The following is a 16,770-nucleotide window of genomic DNA, read 5'->3' on the forward strand; positions in this document are numbered from 1 at the left end:
TCTTCATTTGAGGAGATGAAGTGACGGGGAACCCAGATTGCACTGAAGACAGACTGTTATTTATTTTTCAACTGCATACATTGGGTCCTCCAGAAACTCTAAATGTTATCTCATCTTGAATCAAAGATGCATGCTGCTAGTCAGGTTTTAATACACCATGACTCTGAGCCATGAATACAAACCTACCCATCCTCTGAGCAAACAACATAGATTCCTGCTCTAGAAGATGCTTTCAAGCTGTGCCAATGCCCTGGTCCTGTCCCTTTCTCCTCCTTCTTTAACAGAGGTAAAAAGGACAAGGACGAAGGTATAATTAGTTTTAAAACTCCTTATGTTGTTTGAGAACTTGATGGGCTGAATAAAGGACAGAAATGGTAGAGACCTAACAGAAGCATAAGATATTAAGAAGAGGTGGCAAAAATACATAGAAGAATTGTACAAAAGACATCTTCACGACCCAGATAACCATGATGGTGTGATCACTCACCTAGACCCCAATATCCTGGAATGTGAAGTCAAGTGGGCCTTAGGAAGCATCACTACGAACAAAGCTAGTGGAGGTGATGGAATTCCAGTTGAGCTATTTCAAATCCTAAAAGATGATGCTGTGAAAGTGCTGCACTCAGTATGTCAGCAAATGTGGAAAACTCAGCAGTGGCCACAGGACTGGAAAAGGTCAGTTTTCATTCCAATCCCAAAGAAAGGCAATGCCAAAGAATGCTCAAACTACCACACAATTGCACTCATCTTACATGCTAGTAAAGTAATGCTCAAAATTCTCCAAGCCAAACTTCACCAATATGTGAACTGTGAACTTCCAGATGTTCAAGCTGGATTTAGAAAAGGCAGAGGAACCAGAGATCAAATTGTCAACACTCACTGGATCATCGAAAAAGCAAGAACATTCCAGAAAATCATCTATTTCTGCTTTACTGACTAAGCCAAAGTCTTTGATTGTGTGGATCACAATAAACTGTGAAAAATTCTGAAAGAGATGGGAATACCAGACCACCTGACCTGCCTCTTGAGAAACCTGTATGCAGGTCAGGAAGCAACAGTTAGAACTGGACATGAAATAACAGACTGATACCACATAGGAAAAGGAGTACGTCAAGGCTCTATATTGTCACCCTGCTTATTTAACTTATATGCAGAGTACATCACGAGAAACGCTGGGTTGGAAGAAACACAAGCTGGAATCAAGATTGCCGGGAGAAATATCAATAACCTCAGATATGCAGATGACACCACCTTTATGGCAAAAAGTGAAGAAGAACTAAAGAGCCTCTTGATGAAGGTGAAAGAGGAGAGTGAAAAAGTTGGCTTAAAGCTCAACGTTCAGAAAACTAAGATCATGGCATCTGGTCCCGTCACTTCATGGGAAATAGATGGGGAAACAGTGGAAACAGTGTCAGACTTTATTTTTTTGGGCTCCAAAATCACTGCTGATAGTGATTGCAGCCATGAAATTAAAAGATGCTTACTCCTTGGAAGGAAGGTTATGACCAACCTAGATAGCATATTTAAAAGCAGAGACATTCCTTTGCCAACAAAGGTCCGTCTAGTCAAGGCTATGGTTTTTCCAGTGGTCATGTATGGATGTGAGAGTTGGACGGTGAAGAAAGCTGAGCGCCAAAGAATTGATGCTTTTGAACTGTGGTGTTGGAGAAGACTCTTGAGAGTCCCTTGGACTCCAAGAAGATCCAACCACTCCATCCTAAAGGAGATCAGTCGTGGGTGTTCATTGGAAGGACTGATATTGAAGCTGAAACTCCAATACTTTGGCCACCTCATGTGAAGAGTTGACTCATTGGAAAAGACCCTAATGCTGGGAAGGATTGGGGGCAGGAGGAGAAGGGGACAACAGAGGGTGAGATGGTTGGATGGCATCTATGACTCAATGGACGTGGGTTTGGGTGGACTCCAGGCGTTGGTGATGGACAGGGAAGCCTGGTGTGCTGCAGTTTATGGGGTCAGAAAGAGTCAGACACGACTGAGCAACTGGACTGCACTGATAACCACGGTACCTTTTTTAGAACACTTGTTGAAAAGATCCTGGGAAACCTTCTGGAGGGTCAATATCAATCTAAAGTGTCCTCCTCTAAAAATGACACCAGTGGAACTTTCCTCTTTTTCTGTACCAGGAATAAACCTGTAATTATATACGACTCACACAGAAAAGGCTTTTCAAAATATCCTGACATGATCAGGGCTGGGACTTGGGCTAATGGAGAGATTGTAGGTGAAGAGGATGTATTTGGCAAGGAAGCAGAACAGGGACTAGGGTGAGATGAGAGAGGCAACTGCCTCAGGTGTAAGATTTAAGGATGAGCCCCAAACTCAGTAATCAAGTAATATTTGAATGCAATACTTTGAAAGATAAAAATTAATGTAAAAAATACCCACATGGAACAGAATATCATTTTAAACTAAAGATAGGATATGTCCCTACAAATGTATGATTCAGTCTTGCATAAGTTGACGTCATTACTTTCATCCCAGTCCCAGCCCTACTGAAAGAGTTAGAGAAGAGAACACTAAGATGGGGCATTTGGGCTTTAAAAAAGTTTTAAGCGACTATAATTCATTTGTACAATTATCATATTGATTACAGATCTGAAAGCTAGTCTAAAAGTTACTACTACTAATTGAAATTCATATTTGTGTTTAAAAAAGTATTTCCCATCTTAAATTGTTTCATCTGAGGCAAAACAGGAGCAAGAGAACCCATGATTTGAAGACAGAGCTGACAGTAGCCCAGAGGAAAAAACTGTAGAGAATATAAAGATTAGGAACACACAAGATATAATTTTCAACTATTAAACATATCTTTGGGTGAGTTTAATAAGAATGAAAATTTAGGAAATAATTAACTAGGGGATGAAACAGCTATATTTTTTGGTGAGATTTAGAACAGTGCTTGACATAGAGAAGACCCTCAATATTTATTGAATGAATGCATTCATTGTCTCATTGAATCAAGCATATTATATGCTGTTAAAATCTATTTTCTCCTTTATTCTCTGTAGTCTCTGATCATACTTCCTGATATTCTCAAACACCAAAATTTTTATTTTACAGAGGACAGAAATCGGTCTTCATGTCTGAAAAGAACATGAGAAAACACTGAGAACCAAATGGAATCATCAAAAATTGAAAATTAAATTGCCTATATCTAAGTCTGGAGACAGTAGGCCCTAATTTTTCTCTACAATGTCCTACCTCCAGTCCCTGTGCTACACAGCAACCAGAGTGCTCTTCTAAAAAACATAAATCAGATGTCATGTCCTCTGTTAAATATGCTATGGCTTCCCTTTAAAATTAGAACAAATTCCAAAGTTCTCAGCCTAACTTTCAAGGTCCTATGTGATCAGGACCTCACTTCCTTTCCACTCTCTACCCTGCTCATTATTCCCCAATCACACTGGCCTTCTTACTGCTACCCCAACATGCCAAATTAATCTCCACCTCAGGGTCTTTGCAGTTTCCCCTGCCTGGAATGTCCATCCATTCCCAGATGCATAGACGATTTAGTCTCATAATTCAAGTCTTGTCTAGGAGGCCCATCCTGGCTATTCTCTGTAAAGGAGTTCCCCCATCATCTTCCATCAGATGGCCCTGTTTTACTTTTTAAATGAAATCATCCTGTCAGTTCACTCATATGCTATCATTCTGCCCCATGAAGATGTCAGCTGCACAAAGGGAGGACTAGTTCACCTGAGGCCCTTGAAACCTCCGGAGCCCAGCATGAGGCCTGGAATCCTGGACATTCAGAGCTACTTGTTAGATGCTAACCAAAGAATAGTAAGTCAGTTTTCAAGTTGGGTAATGCTCAGAGACAGAGTAACAGGCCAGGTGACCATCAAGCTGGACTTCCGTTATAATAGTCCCAATCTAAAGCAGTGTCTGAATGTGGGAGACACAGGGGAACAAATCTCAAATGTGCAGGCTAAACGTTAGGTCATCTCAGGCCAATTTTGAATACGAAATGCAATCCCTTTTCTTCTCGCTCCATCACTTTAATCCAAGAGCTGCTTTATTTCAACTCTCTCCCTTGATGTATTAAAATAGGCCTGAAGTTCAAAAGCAGGCAACCGAAGAGAATTGTACAGGAAACTATGATAAATTGACCACTTTCTTTCCATGTGTCTATGGAACTTGCTGCTTAGCAATAACCTAAGTGTTCCATTAAAATGACAAAAGACATTTCCTTCTTTAGCCTAAACATGTTCCAAAAGCACATATCAGAAAGAAAGAAAGAGAGAGAGAAGGGGGAAAAAAAGGGTAAGGAAAGGAAAGGAGAGGAGAAAGGAGGAAAGGAAAGGGGAAAGTGAAGAGTATGTAACACAAGCCCCCAAGAAACAATTTCAAAGCATAAATTTTTCACAATATACCATAGAGTAAGGAAGATATGGACTTCCCAGGTGGCTCAGTGGTAAAGAATCCACCTGCAGTGCAGGAGAAATGAGTTCAATTCTTGGGTCGGGAAGATCCCCTGGAGAAGGAAATGGTAACCCACTCCAGTATTTCTGCCTGGTAAATCCCATGAACAGAGACACCTGGTGGGCTACAGTCCATGGAGTCACAAAGAGTTGGATATGACTTAGCAACTAAAACAAGAAGAAAAAATGACCTAAGACTTGGAACTGAGGATTTATAGACTATAAAATTTCAGTTCTTTCTTTAAAAATAAGCAAAATTTTAAAAATAAAAATTACTATTTTCTCAAAGAAAGTGAGCTAGATAATTTCATCCAGCTTCCCTTTATTACTTAAGTGCCTCTAACCTTCCTTAAAAGGAAAATATTCCACGAAAAAAAATTCCTTTGACTGGCATATTAACTTTAAAATTTACCTTGCTGTAGGTTTCTTTTACTTTAATTATGTTTTTCAAATTAAAAAAAAATACAACACAAGGTATGATGCCTCAGCAATTAGACTTTTACAGAAGAATGAAGGTTAATATACGTACATGGAAGGAGAGTTAGAAGTTAGTTAAATGATCACCATTTTACAAAATCAAGGAAATAATTTATTTGGTCAGTGGTGGGCAATGTGACAATGTATCAGTCTACAGGGTTTTTGTTAATTTCCAAGGGGAAAGGGGACAATTGGAATGGAGAGCTATGGGGTCTTTTACCCTAACCAATTTAAAATTGGTGTTACCGAGAAAGTGGCAAGCTGGCATTTATGTCTCCTGATGAGATGAAATAAGAAGTGACTAGTAATTCTACAAAGCACACTCACCACCATGTCCAACTTAACCCAATTAAGCCTGTAGACTTAACTTTCAGTTTAAAAAAAATACAGGGGATGGAAAAGTAAATTAAAAACACATCATAAAGAAATATTCAGACAAATGAAGAATATGAGACACTATACAGAACTGACCAAGTTTCTTTACAATCTCAAGGAAAACAAAAAGTTAAACAGAAAGACAAATAGTGCATGTTATCACTTATATGAAGAATCTAAAAAAAACAAACTAGTAAATATAACAAAAAAGAAACAGACTCACAGTTAAAGAGAACAATTTAATAGTTACTAGTAGGGAGAAGGAAGTGAGGAAGCGTCAAGATAGGGGTAGGGGATTAAGGGGTACAAAATATTATGTATAAAATAAATGGGTCTTCCCTGGTGGTTCAGCGGTAAAGAGTGCCTGCAACACAAGAGATGTAGGTTCAATCCCTGGTCAGGAAGATCTCCTAGAGAAGGGCAGGACAACCCACTCCAGTATTCTCGGTGGAGAATCCCATGGATAGAGCCTGGTGGACTAAAGTCCATAGGGTCACAAAGAGTTAGACAACGACTGAAGCGACTGAGTGTGCATGCACACATGAAATAATTGTTACAATGATATATTATACAACACAGGGAATATAGTTAATAATTTATAACTTCAAATGAAGTATAATCTTTAAAAATTGTGAATCATTATGTTGTACACTTGAAACTTATATACTATTGTAAATCAACTATACTTCAATTTAAAAAAATATAACATTGCTCCAAATTAAAAGGGACTATTAAGTCTTAAAAAATAAAATGCCACTAAATTTTTGGTAAAAGCTGAGGAAATCTGTGAAAATTAGATAATCAGTCCATGGGGTCGTGAAGAGTCGGACACGACTGAATGACTTTACTTTCACTTTTCACTTTTGTGCATTGGAGAAGGAAATGGCAACCCACTCCAGTGTTCTTGCCTGGAGGATCCCAGGGATGGGGAGCCTGGTGGGCTGCCGTCTATGGGGTCGCACAGAGTTGGACACGACTGAAGCGACTTAGCAGCAGCAGCAGAGAATTATTATTAATAATATACCAATAATCTCAGATATGTAGATGACACCACCCTTATGGCATAAATCAAAGAGGAACTAAAGAGACTCTTGATGAAGGTGAAAGAGGAGAGTGTAAAAGCTGGCTTATAACTGAACATTCAAAACACTAAGATCATGGCATCCGGTCTCATCACTTCATGGCAAATAGATGAGGAAACAATGGAAACAGTGACAGACTTTATTTTCTTGGGCTCCAAAATCACTGAGGACGTGACTACAGCCATGAAATTAAAGCTTGCTTGCTCCTTGGACAAAAAGCTATGATCAACCTAGACAGCATATTAAAAAACAGAGGCATTCCTTTGCCAACAAAGATCCGTATCGTCAAAGCGATGGTTTTTTCAGTAGTCGTGTATGGATATGAGAGTTGGACCATAAAGAAAGTTGAGTAGTGAAGAATTGATGCTTTCTAACTGTGGTGTTGGAGAAGATTCTTGAGAGTCCCTTGGACTGCAAGGAGATCAAACCAGTCTGTCCTAAAGAAAATCAACACTGAATAAGCATTTGAAGGACTGATGGTGCAGCTGAAGCTCCACTACTTTGGCACCTGATGCAAAGAACTGACTCATTGGAAAAGACCTTGATGCTGTGAAAGATAGAAGGCAGGAGGAGAAGGGGACAACAGAGGAATGTTTGAATGGCATCACTGACTCAATGGACATGAGTTTGAGCAAGCTCTGGGAGATGGTGATGGATAGGGAAGCCTGGGTGTGCTGCAGTCCATGGGGTCACAGAATCGGACACGACTGAACGACTGGACAACAACATTGAGAAACCACCCATATGCAACATGTAAGACTTTATTTTACAAAAATAAATGGCATTTCAAATTTGACTGAGCCCTCTTCTACTGGGTTATCAAACCCTTTTCCCGACCTTGTGAGAAAATTAATTATCAGGGTATTTTCCTTGGATGACTCATTAGCAAATTTATTTTACTGCTATTTCAGTTCAGTCAAAAAGTTAAATATTTACTCAACTATCCTCTCATCAAGTTAAAGAGATAGTGGTTCAACTTTGAGAGCTGACCTCTCTGTCCTTTCAAACCTATTTTTGCTTAGACATACAAGCTCATTGTTTACATTGTTCCTGAACTACTTTAAATTTACAATTGTATGAGTCAAGTCCAAACAACAGGTGTGATAGTTTGTGACCTCTAAGAAGCAGATACCAGATTGCAGGAAATTTATTAGGGGAAATGTCTGTGAGAGAAAATTGGGGAAAAGCCAGAGTTGACTAGGGTCATGTTCTGACTGGGATGTAGATCTAACCACAGTGAAGAAGAGAAGGAAGGGAGTAAGACTAACTGGACATCTTAGTATGCAGGGAGTTGTGCTAAAGTTTGGCAAGGCTGATCACAGAGAGCCCTTAGCCAAGTCATGTGTCAGTGGCATCTTATAGCCTCCAGGAGTGGGTCTAAATATCACTGCCACAATTCATCCTTGGCTGGAAGGGGCCACTGAGAATTGTGGTCTCTGTACTAACAGATGATGGATTTCAGAGCCCAGCAGCTGGGGCCATTGATCTATTACACCTCTCCACCAGTAGGAGATTAGAAAGATGCATTTTTATGACTGTGAGGGGAGGCTCCATAGTTAATTAATGGAAAGTCAAGAAAGAAATGGTTTAGCAAAATTTTGTCACATTAACTCAATCTCACTGAGCTTGAGTAAAGACTGCTTTACTTATTGCTGTATTCTATTTGGTACCTATTAAAATATCTTGCATCAAGGAGGTATTCAAAATATATCTTTAAAATTTTTATTAAATTACGTTTCTAAAACTATGGCTCTATATAAATGATTGGAAGTTGGAGGGGAATTATACTCAGTTTCTACAGAACTTCTTTATATTAATAGTTACACAGCCAGAGAGTGACGAGGACAGCAGAGGGTTACATGAGATGATGTGCAGGCACGTGGTCAAAACCACCAATAGCTGGTGGTTCCCTCAGCAGCAGCAGCAACAGCAGCAGCTTCATCATTTGTAGAAAATGTTCCGTTGCCACTGTTAGGTCCACATTAATCTGCTTTATCTGAAATTCATTTTAACCTCTGCTAGAACCCAAGTTGCATCTGCAGCCTCTGAGAGAGAAAGGAATCACAAGAGAGAGAGAGCATAGACAGAAACCTGGTAAAGCATGTAGACTCTGATGCCAGACTGTCTGGGTTCAAATCTTCCCTCCAATATTCACAAGTTTTTTCACCTGGGGGAAATTGCTTTACCTCCCCGAGTTTCAGCTTCCACATCTTTAACAGGGGATGGTAATAATATCTACCCCACCAAGTTTTTATAAAAAAAAATTATTAAAAACTAACACAGATTGATTATATTCTTTGCAGCCAAAGATGGAGAAGTTCTACACAGTCAGCAAAAACAGGACCGGGAGCTGACTGTAGCAGAGACGATGCATTCCTCATTGCCAAATTCAGACTTAAATTTAAGAATGTAGGGAAAACCACTAGACTATTCAGGTATGACCTAAATAAAATCCCTTACAATTATACAGTGGAAGTGGCAAATAGATTCAAGGGATTAGATCTGATAGAGAGAATGCCAGATGAACTATGGACTGAGGTTTGTAACATTGTACAGGAGGCAGGGATCAAGACCATCCCTAAGGAAAAGAAATGCAAAAAGACAAAATGGTTGTCTGAGGAGGCCTTACAAATAGGTGTGAATAGAAGAGAAATGAAAGGCAAAGGAGAAAAGGAAAGATACACTCATGTGAATGCAGAGTTCCAAAGAATAGCAAGGAGAGATAAGAAAGCCTTCCTCCATGATCAATGCAAAGAAATAGAGGAAAACAAGACAATGGGAAAGACTAGTGATCTCTTCAAGAAAATTAGAGAACTGGGGAACATTTCATGCAAAGATGGGCACAATAAAGGACAGAAATGGTATAGACCCAACAGAAGCAGAAGATATTAAGAAGAGGTGGCAAGAATACACAGAAAAACTATGCAAAATAGATCTTCATGACCCAGATAATCACGATGGTGTGATCGCTCACCTAGAGGCAGACATTCTGGAATGAGAAGTCAAGTGGGCCTTAGGAAGCATTACTACAAACAAAGCTAGTGGAGGTAATGGAATTCCAATTGAGCTATTTCTTTTTTTTTTTTTTTGTTTTAACCCATAGGTTTTATTTTTTTTTTTTTTATAAATTTATTTATTTTAGTTGGGGGCTAATTACTTTACAATATTGTAATAGTTTTTGCCATACATTGACATGAATCAGCCATGGGTTTACATGTGTTCCCCTTCCCGGACCCCCCACCCACCTCCCTCCCCATCCCATCCTTCTGGATCATCCCATTGCCCCGGCCCTGAGCCCTTGTCACATGCATCGAACATGGAATGGTGCTCTGTTTCACATATGACAATACACATGTCTCAATGCCATTCTCCCAGAACGTCCCACCCTCACCTTCTCCCTCAGAGTCCATAAAATTGTTCCATGCATCTGTGTCTCTTATTCTGTCTCGCATATAGGGTTATCGTTACCATCTTTCAAATTCCATATATATGCATTAGTATACTGTATTGTTGTTTTTCTTTCTGGCTTACTTCACTCTGTATAATGGGCTCCAGTTTCATCCATCTCAGTAGAACCGATTCAAATGTATTTTTTTTAATGGCTGAGTAATATTCCATCGTGTATATGTACCACAGCTTCCTTATCCATTCGTCTGCTGATGGACATCTAGGTTGCTTCCATGTCCTGGCTATTGTAAACAGTGCGGCGATGAACATTGGGGTACACGCGTCTCTTTCAATTCTGGTTTCCTCGGTGTATATGCCCAGCAGTGGGATTGCTGGGTCATATGGCAGTTCTATTCCCAGTTTTTTAAGGAATCTCCACACTGTTCTCCATAGTGGCTGTACTAGTTTGCATTCCCACCAACAGTGTAAGAGGGTTCCCTTTTCTCCACACCCTCTCCAGCATTTATTGCTTGTAGACTTTTGGATAGCAGCCATTCTGACTGGTGTGAAATGATACCTCATTGTGGTTTTGATTTGCATTTCTCTAATAATGAGTGATGTTGAGCATCTTTTCATGTGTTTGTTAGCCATCTGTATGTCTTCTTTGGAGAAATGTCTGTTTAGTTCTTTGGCCCATTTTTTGATCGGGTCGTTTATTTTTCGGGAATACAGCTGCAGAAGTTGCTTGTATATTTTTGAGATTAATTGTTTGTCTGTTGCTTCATTTGCTATTATTTTCTCCCATTCTGAAGGCTGTCTTTTCACCTTGTTTATAGTTTCCTTTGTTGTGCAAAAGCTTTTAATTTTAATTAGGTCCCATTTGTTTATTTTTGCTTTTATTTCCAATATTCTGGGAGGTGGGTCATGGAGGATCCTGCTGTGATTTATGTCGGAGAGTGTTCTGCCTATGTTTTCCTCTAGGAGTTTTATTGTTTCTGGTCTTACGTTTAGATCTTTAATCCATTTTGAGTTTATTTTTGTGTACGGTGTTAGGAAGTGTTCTAGTTTCATTCTTTTACAAGTGGTTGACCAGTTTTCCCAGCACCACTTGTTAAAGAGATTGTCTTTTCTCCATTGTATATTCTTGCCTCCTTTGTCGAAGATAAGGTGTCCATATGTGCGTGGGTTTATCTCTGGGCTTTCTATTTTGTTCCATTGATCTATATTTCTATCTTTGTGCCAATACCATACTGTCTTGATGACTGTGGCTTTGTAGTAGAGCCTGAAGTCAGGCAGGTTGATTCCTCCAGTTCCATTCTTCTTCCTCAAGATTGCTTTGGCTATTCGAGGTTTCTTATATTTCCATACAAATTGTGAGATGATTTGTTCTAGTTCTGTGAAAAATACCATTGGTAGCTTGATAGGGATTGCATTGAATCTATAGATTGCTTTGGGTAGTATACTCATTTTCACTATATTAATTCTTCCAATCCATGAACACGGTATATTTCTCCATCTGTTTGTGTCCTCTTTGATTTCTTTCATCAGTGTTTTATAGTTTTCTATATATAAGTCTTTTGTTTCTTTAGGTAGATACATTCCTAAGTATTTTATTCTTTTTGATGCAATGGTGAATGGTATTGTTTCCTTAATTTCTCTTTCTGTTTTCTCAATATTGGAGTATAGGAATGCAAGGGATTTCTGTGTGTTAATTTTATATCCTGCAACTTTACTATATTCATTGATCAGCTCTAGTAATTTTCTAGTAGAGTCTTTAGGGTTTTCTATGTAGAGGATCATGTCATCTGCAAACAGTGCGAGTTTTACTTCTTCTTTTCCTATCTGTATTCCTTTTATTTCTTTTTCAGCTCTGATTGCTGTGGCCAAAACTTCCAAAACTATGTTGAATAGTAGTGGTGAAAGTGGGCATCCTTGCCTTGTTCCTGACTTTAGGGGAAATGCTTTCAATTTTTCACCATTGAGGATAATGTTTGCTGTGGGTTTGTCATATATAGCTTTTATTATGTTGAGATATGTTCCTTCTATTCCTGCTTTCTGGAGGGTTTTAATCATAAATGGATGCTGAATTTTGTCAAAGGCTTTTTCTGCATCTATTGAGATAACCATATGGTTTTTTTCTTTCAATTTGTTAATGTGGTGTATTACATTGATTGATTTGCGGATGTTAAAAAAACCTTGCATTCCTGGGATAAAGCCCACTTGGTCATGATGTATGATCTTTTTAATATGATGTTGGATTCTGTTTGCTAGAATTTTATTAAGGATTTTTGCATCTATGTTCATCAGTGATATTGGCCTGTAGTTTTCCTTTTTTGTGACATCTTTGTCTGGTTTTGGAATTAGGGTGATGGTGGCCTCATAGAATGAGTTTGGAAGTTTACCATCTTCTGCAATTTTCTGGAAGAGTTTGAGTAGGATAGGTGTTAGCTCTTCTCTAAATTTTTGGTAGAATTCCGCTGTGAAGCCGTCTGGTCCTGGGCTTTTGTTTGCTGGAAGATTTCTGATTACAGTTTCGATTTCCGTGCTTGTGATGGGTCTGTTAAGATCTTCTATTTCTTCCTGGTTCAGTTTTGGAAAGTTATACTTTTCTAAGAATTTGTCCATTTCTTCCAAGTTGTCCATTTTATTGGCATATAGCTGTTGGTAGTAGTCTCTTATGATCCTTTGTATTTCTGTGGAGTCTGTTGTGATCTCTCCATTTTCATTTCTAATTTTGTTGATCTGATTCTTCTCCCTTTGTTTCTTGATGAGTCTGGCTAATGGCTTATCAATTTTGTTTATCTTCTCGAAAAACCAGCTTTTAGTTTTGTTGATTTTTGCTATGGTCTCTTTTGTTTCTTTTGCATTTATTTCTGCCCTAATTTTTAAGATTTCTTTCCTTCTACTGACCCTGGGGTTTTTCATTTCTTCCTTCTCTAGTTGCTTTAGGTGTAGAGTTAGTTGATTTATTTGATTTTTTTCTTGTTTCTTGAGGTACGCCTGTATTGCTATGAACCTTCCCCTTAGTATTGCTTTTACAGTGTCCCATAGGTTTTGGGTTGTTGTGCTTTCATTTTCATTCGTTTCTATGCATAATTTTATTTCTTTTTTGATTTCTTCTGTGATTTGTTCGTTATTCAGAAGCGTGTTGTTTAGCCTCCATATGTTGGAACTTTTAATAGTTTTTTTCCTGTAATTGAGGTCTAATCTTACTGCATTGTGGTCAGAGAAGATGGCTGGGATGATTTCAATTTTTTTGAATTTACCAAGGCTAGATTTATGGCCCAGGATGTGATCTATCCTGGAGAAAGTTCCATGTGCACTTGAGAAAAAGGTAAAATTGATTGTTTTGGGGTGGAAACTCCTGTAAATATCAATTAAATCTAATTTGTCTATTGTATCATTTAAAGTTTGTGTTTCCTTGTTAATTTTCTGTTTAGTTGATCTATCCATATGCGTGAGTGGAGTATTAAAGTCTCCCACTATTATTGTGTTATTGTTAATTTCCCCTTTCATACTTGTTAGTATTTGCCTTATATATTGTGGTGCTCCTATGTTGGGTGCATATATATTTATGATTGTTACGTCTTCTTCTTGAATTGATCCTTTGATCTTTATGTAGTGTCCTTCTTTGTCCCTTTTCACATCCTTTATTTTAAAGTCTATTTTATCTGAAATGAGTATTGCGACTCCTGCTTTCTTTTGGTCTCCGTTTGCATGGAATATGTTTTTCCATCCTTTCACTATCAGCCTGTGTGTGTCCCTAGTTTTGAGGTGGGTCTCTTGTAGACAGCATATATAGGGGTCTTGTTTTTGTATCCATTCAGCAACCCTTTGTCTTTTGGTTGGGGCATTCAACCCATTTACATTTAAGGTAATTATTGATAAGTATGATCCCGTTGCCATTTACTTTGTTGTTTTGAGTTCGTGTTGAAACATCCTTTCTGTGTTTCCTGTTTAGAGAAGATCCTTTAGCATTTGCTGGAGAGCTGGTTTGGTGGTGCTGAATTCCCTCAGCTCTTGCTTGTCTGTAAAGCTTTTGAATTCTCCTTCATATCTGAATGAGATCCTTGCTGGGTACAGTAATCTGGGTTGTAGATTATTCTCTTTCATTACTTTAAGTATGTCCTGCCATTCCCTTCTAGCCTGAAGGGTTTCTATTGAAAGATCAGCTGTTATCCTTATGGGGATCCCCTTGTGTGTTATTTGTTGTTTTTCCCTTGCTGCTTTTAATATTTGTTCTTTGTGTTTGATCTTTGTTAATTTGATTAATATGTGTCTTGGGGTGTTTCGCCTTGGGTTTATCCTGTTTGGAACTCTCTGGGTTTCTTGGACTTCTGTGACTATTTCTTTCCTCAATTTAGGGAAATTCTCAACTATTATCTCCTCGAGTATTTTTTCATGGCCTTTCCTTTTATCTTCTTCTTCTGGGACTCCTATGATTCGAATGTTGGGGCGTTTCATATTGTCCCAGAGGTCCCGGAGGTTTTCCTCATTTCTTTTGATTCTTTTTTCTTTTTTCCTCTCTGCTTCGTTTATTTCCATCATTCTATCTTCTACCTCACTTATCCTATCTTCTGCCTCCGTTATTCTACTGTTGGTTCCCTCCAGAGTGTCTTTTATCTCCTTTATTTCATTATTCATTCTATATTGATTCCTTTTTATTTCTTCTAAGTCCTTGATAAACATTTCTTGCATCTTCTCAATCTTTGTCTCCAGGCTATTTATCTGTAACTCCATTTTGCTTTCAAGATTTTGGATCATTTTTATTATCCTTATTCTAAATTCTTTTTCAGATAGATTCCCTATCTCCTCCTCTTTTGTTTGGCTTTGTGGGCATTTCTCATTTTCCTTTACTTGCTGAGTATTTCTCTGCCTTTTCATCTTGTTTAGATTGCTGTGTTAGGCGTGGCCCTTCTGTATTCTGGTAGTATGAAGTTCCTCTTTGTTGTGGAGGTTCCTCACTGCGGTTGGGGTTGGACAGGTGGCTTGTCAAGGTTTCCTGGTTGGAGGAGCTTGTGTCGGTGTTCTGGTGGGTGGAGCTGGATTTCTGCTCTCTAGAGTGTAATGGAGTGACCAGTATTAATTTTTGAGATGTCTATGGATTTGGTGTGCCTCTGGGCAGCCTGTATATTGATGCTCAGGTCTATGTTCCTGCGTTGCTGGAGAATTTGTGTGGTATGTCTTGCTCTGGAACTTATTGTCTCTTGGGTGGAGCTTGGTTTCAGTGAATTTATGGAAGCTATTGGATGGTCTCTTATTAATTAATGTTTCCCCTGGCTTTCAGTCTTATTCTTGCAGTAGCCTCAAGACTTCTCCTTCCATACAGCCTCAATAATAAAACTTTTAGGTTAATGGTGAAAAGATTCTCCGCAGTGAGGGATACCCAGAAAGGTTCACTGAGTTACATGGAGAGATGAGGTGGGGGGGGTGGGTTGAGGTGACCAGGAGGGGAAGAGGGGAATTCAAATGTGGAGAGAGCAATCTAGCCAGTAAGCACTTCCCTCTGTGCTTTCCACAGTTTGGAACCCTCAGAGTGATTCACAGAGATACATAGAGAGGGGGGAGGAAGGTAATAGAGGTGAGCATGAGTAGAAAGGGAGAAATTAAGAGGGGAGAGAGAGATCTGGGCAGTATCCTGTTCCTGAAGTGTTCTCCGGTACCCAGAACACCCTCAGAGATTCACAGAATTGGGTTGAGAAGAGAAGGAGGAGGGTGGGAGATAGAGGTTCCCTGGGGGAGAAGAAAGAGCAACAATAGGGGGAGAGAGTGATTAGGCCAGTGATCACACTCCTGAGTAAAAATGGGTCCTAAAGATTGGGTTCTTAAATGTACAAAGTTGATATCAAATATGTAAAACAAAGATTAAAAATCTAGAGTAGAGGTTAGACTCTTATAAAACTTACAATCTAAAAAAAAAGAAAAAAGGAAACAGTGTAAAAAGAAAAAAAACAGTAAAACAGTAAAAAAAGAAACAGTAAAAAAATGTAGAACAGGAAAAAAAACATTAAAAAAAAGAAAACACAAAAGGTATAAGATATATGTATGTAGTTTGCTTCAAAAATAGGGTTTTTTTTTTTTGCAAGTTAATAGTGGGTTATGAAAATGAAAGTTAAAGGTGTAATAGAGGACTTGAAGAAAAAGGAAAGAAGAGAAAAAAAAAATTTTTTTTTTAATTAAAAAAAAATAAAAAAAAAAATAATAATAATAATAGTAAAAAATATATATATCCCGGACTTTCTCTGGAGCTGTTGTGAGCAGTGTGGGATCTGCTCAGTTTTAGATAGATCCTTATTCCTGCTTATACTTTTCAAGATCTATAGGTCCTTTTTAATGCAGTCGGTATTAACTACAGGGATCTTAATCTGTTGGCCTGTCCCTTCCAAAGCGCTTCCCTCTGTTTATTTGGCTTCTGTTTGGAGATCTCTTCAGTATCTAATTTCCGCCCTGCAACAAAGCGGTGGAGGTGATCTCTTTAGGTTCGCTTGTTCAATCGTGCTGTGGGGAGGAAGGAACACTGCAATTCTGGCGTGTGTGTGGTAAGCTCGCAGTGTCTCGGCCGCACTGGGTTCGCCCCCGCTCACGGCGTGTGTGCTTTCCCCGTCTACCCTGCTCAGGCTTCAGGTTACTCGGCCGGGGAGCGGGCCCTGAGCTGCGTGCACTTCCCAGGTCTAAGCCGCTCAGGTTCAGGCTCCCGGTTACTCCACAAAGGCGCAGACTCGGTTTCGCCCGCGGCTTGTGCCGTTCCCGGTCGGAGCTGCCCAGGCGGCCAGAAGTTTGGCGAGGGCGCTGTCCCCTGTTGGGGCGGTGCGGCTTATCACCACCCTGGTCCCCGCCTCGGTTTACGGGCGCGCCCGGCTCCGGTGTGCTTTGTGTCGGTTCTGGGGAGCTGGTCTCTGGCTGCGACCCTCCCGGCGGCTGTCGACCCTCCGGGATCTCAGGCAGTCTTTGCTTAGAAACTGGGAGCCTGTTTGCAGTTTGGTAGGGGGTGCCCTCTCTGGAGCCGA

General features: G+C 39.4%; 1 protein-coding gene across 7 annotated transcripts in view; it reads right to left on the reverse strand.

Moving 5' to 3' along the window:
• ANGPT1 (angiopoietin 1) overlaps positions 1–16,770 on the reverse strand; it is a 797,336-nt gene that overhangs the window by 468,549 nt on the left and 312,017 nt on the right. The window lies entirely within an intron of this gene.

The sequence above is a fragment of the Giraffa tippelskirchi genome, chromosome 6 (assembly GCF_054371585.1).
Source record: "Giraffa tippelskirchi isolate mGirTip1 chromosome 6, T2T-mGirTip1v1.2.pri, whole genome shotgun sequence".
NCBI classification, from domain to species: Eukaryota; Metazoa; Chordata; class Mammalia; order Artiodactyla; family Giraffidae; genus Giraffa; species Giraffa tippelskirchi.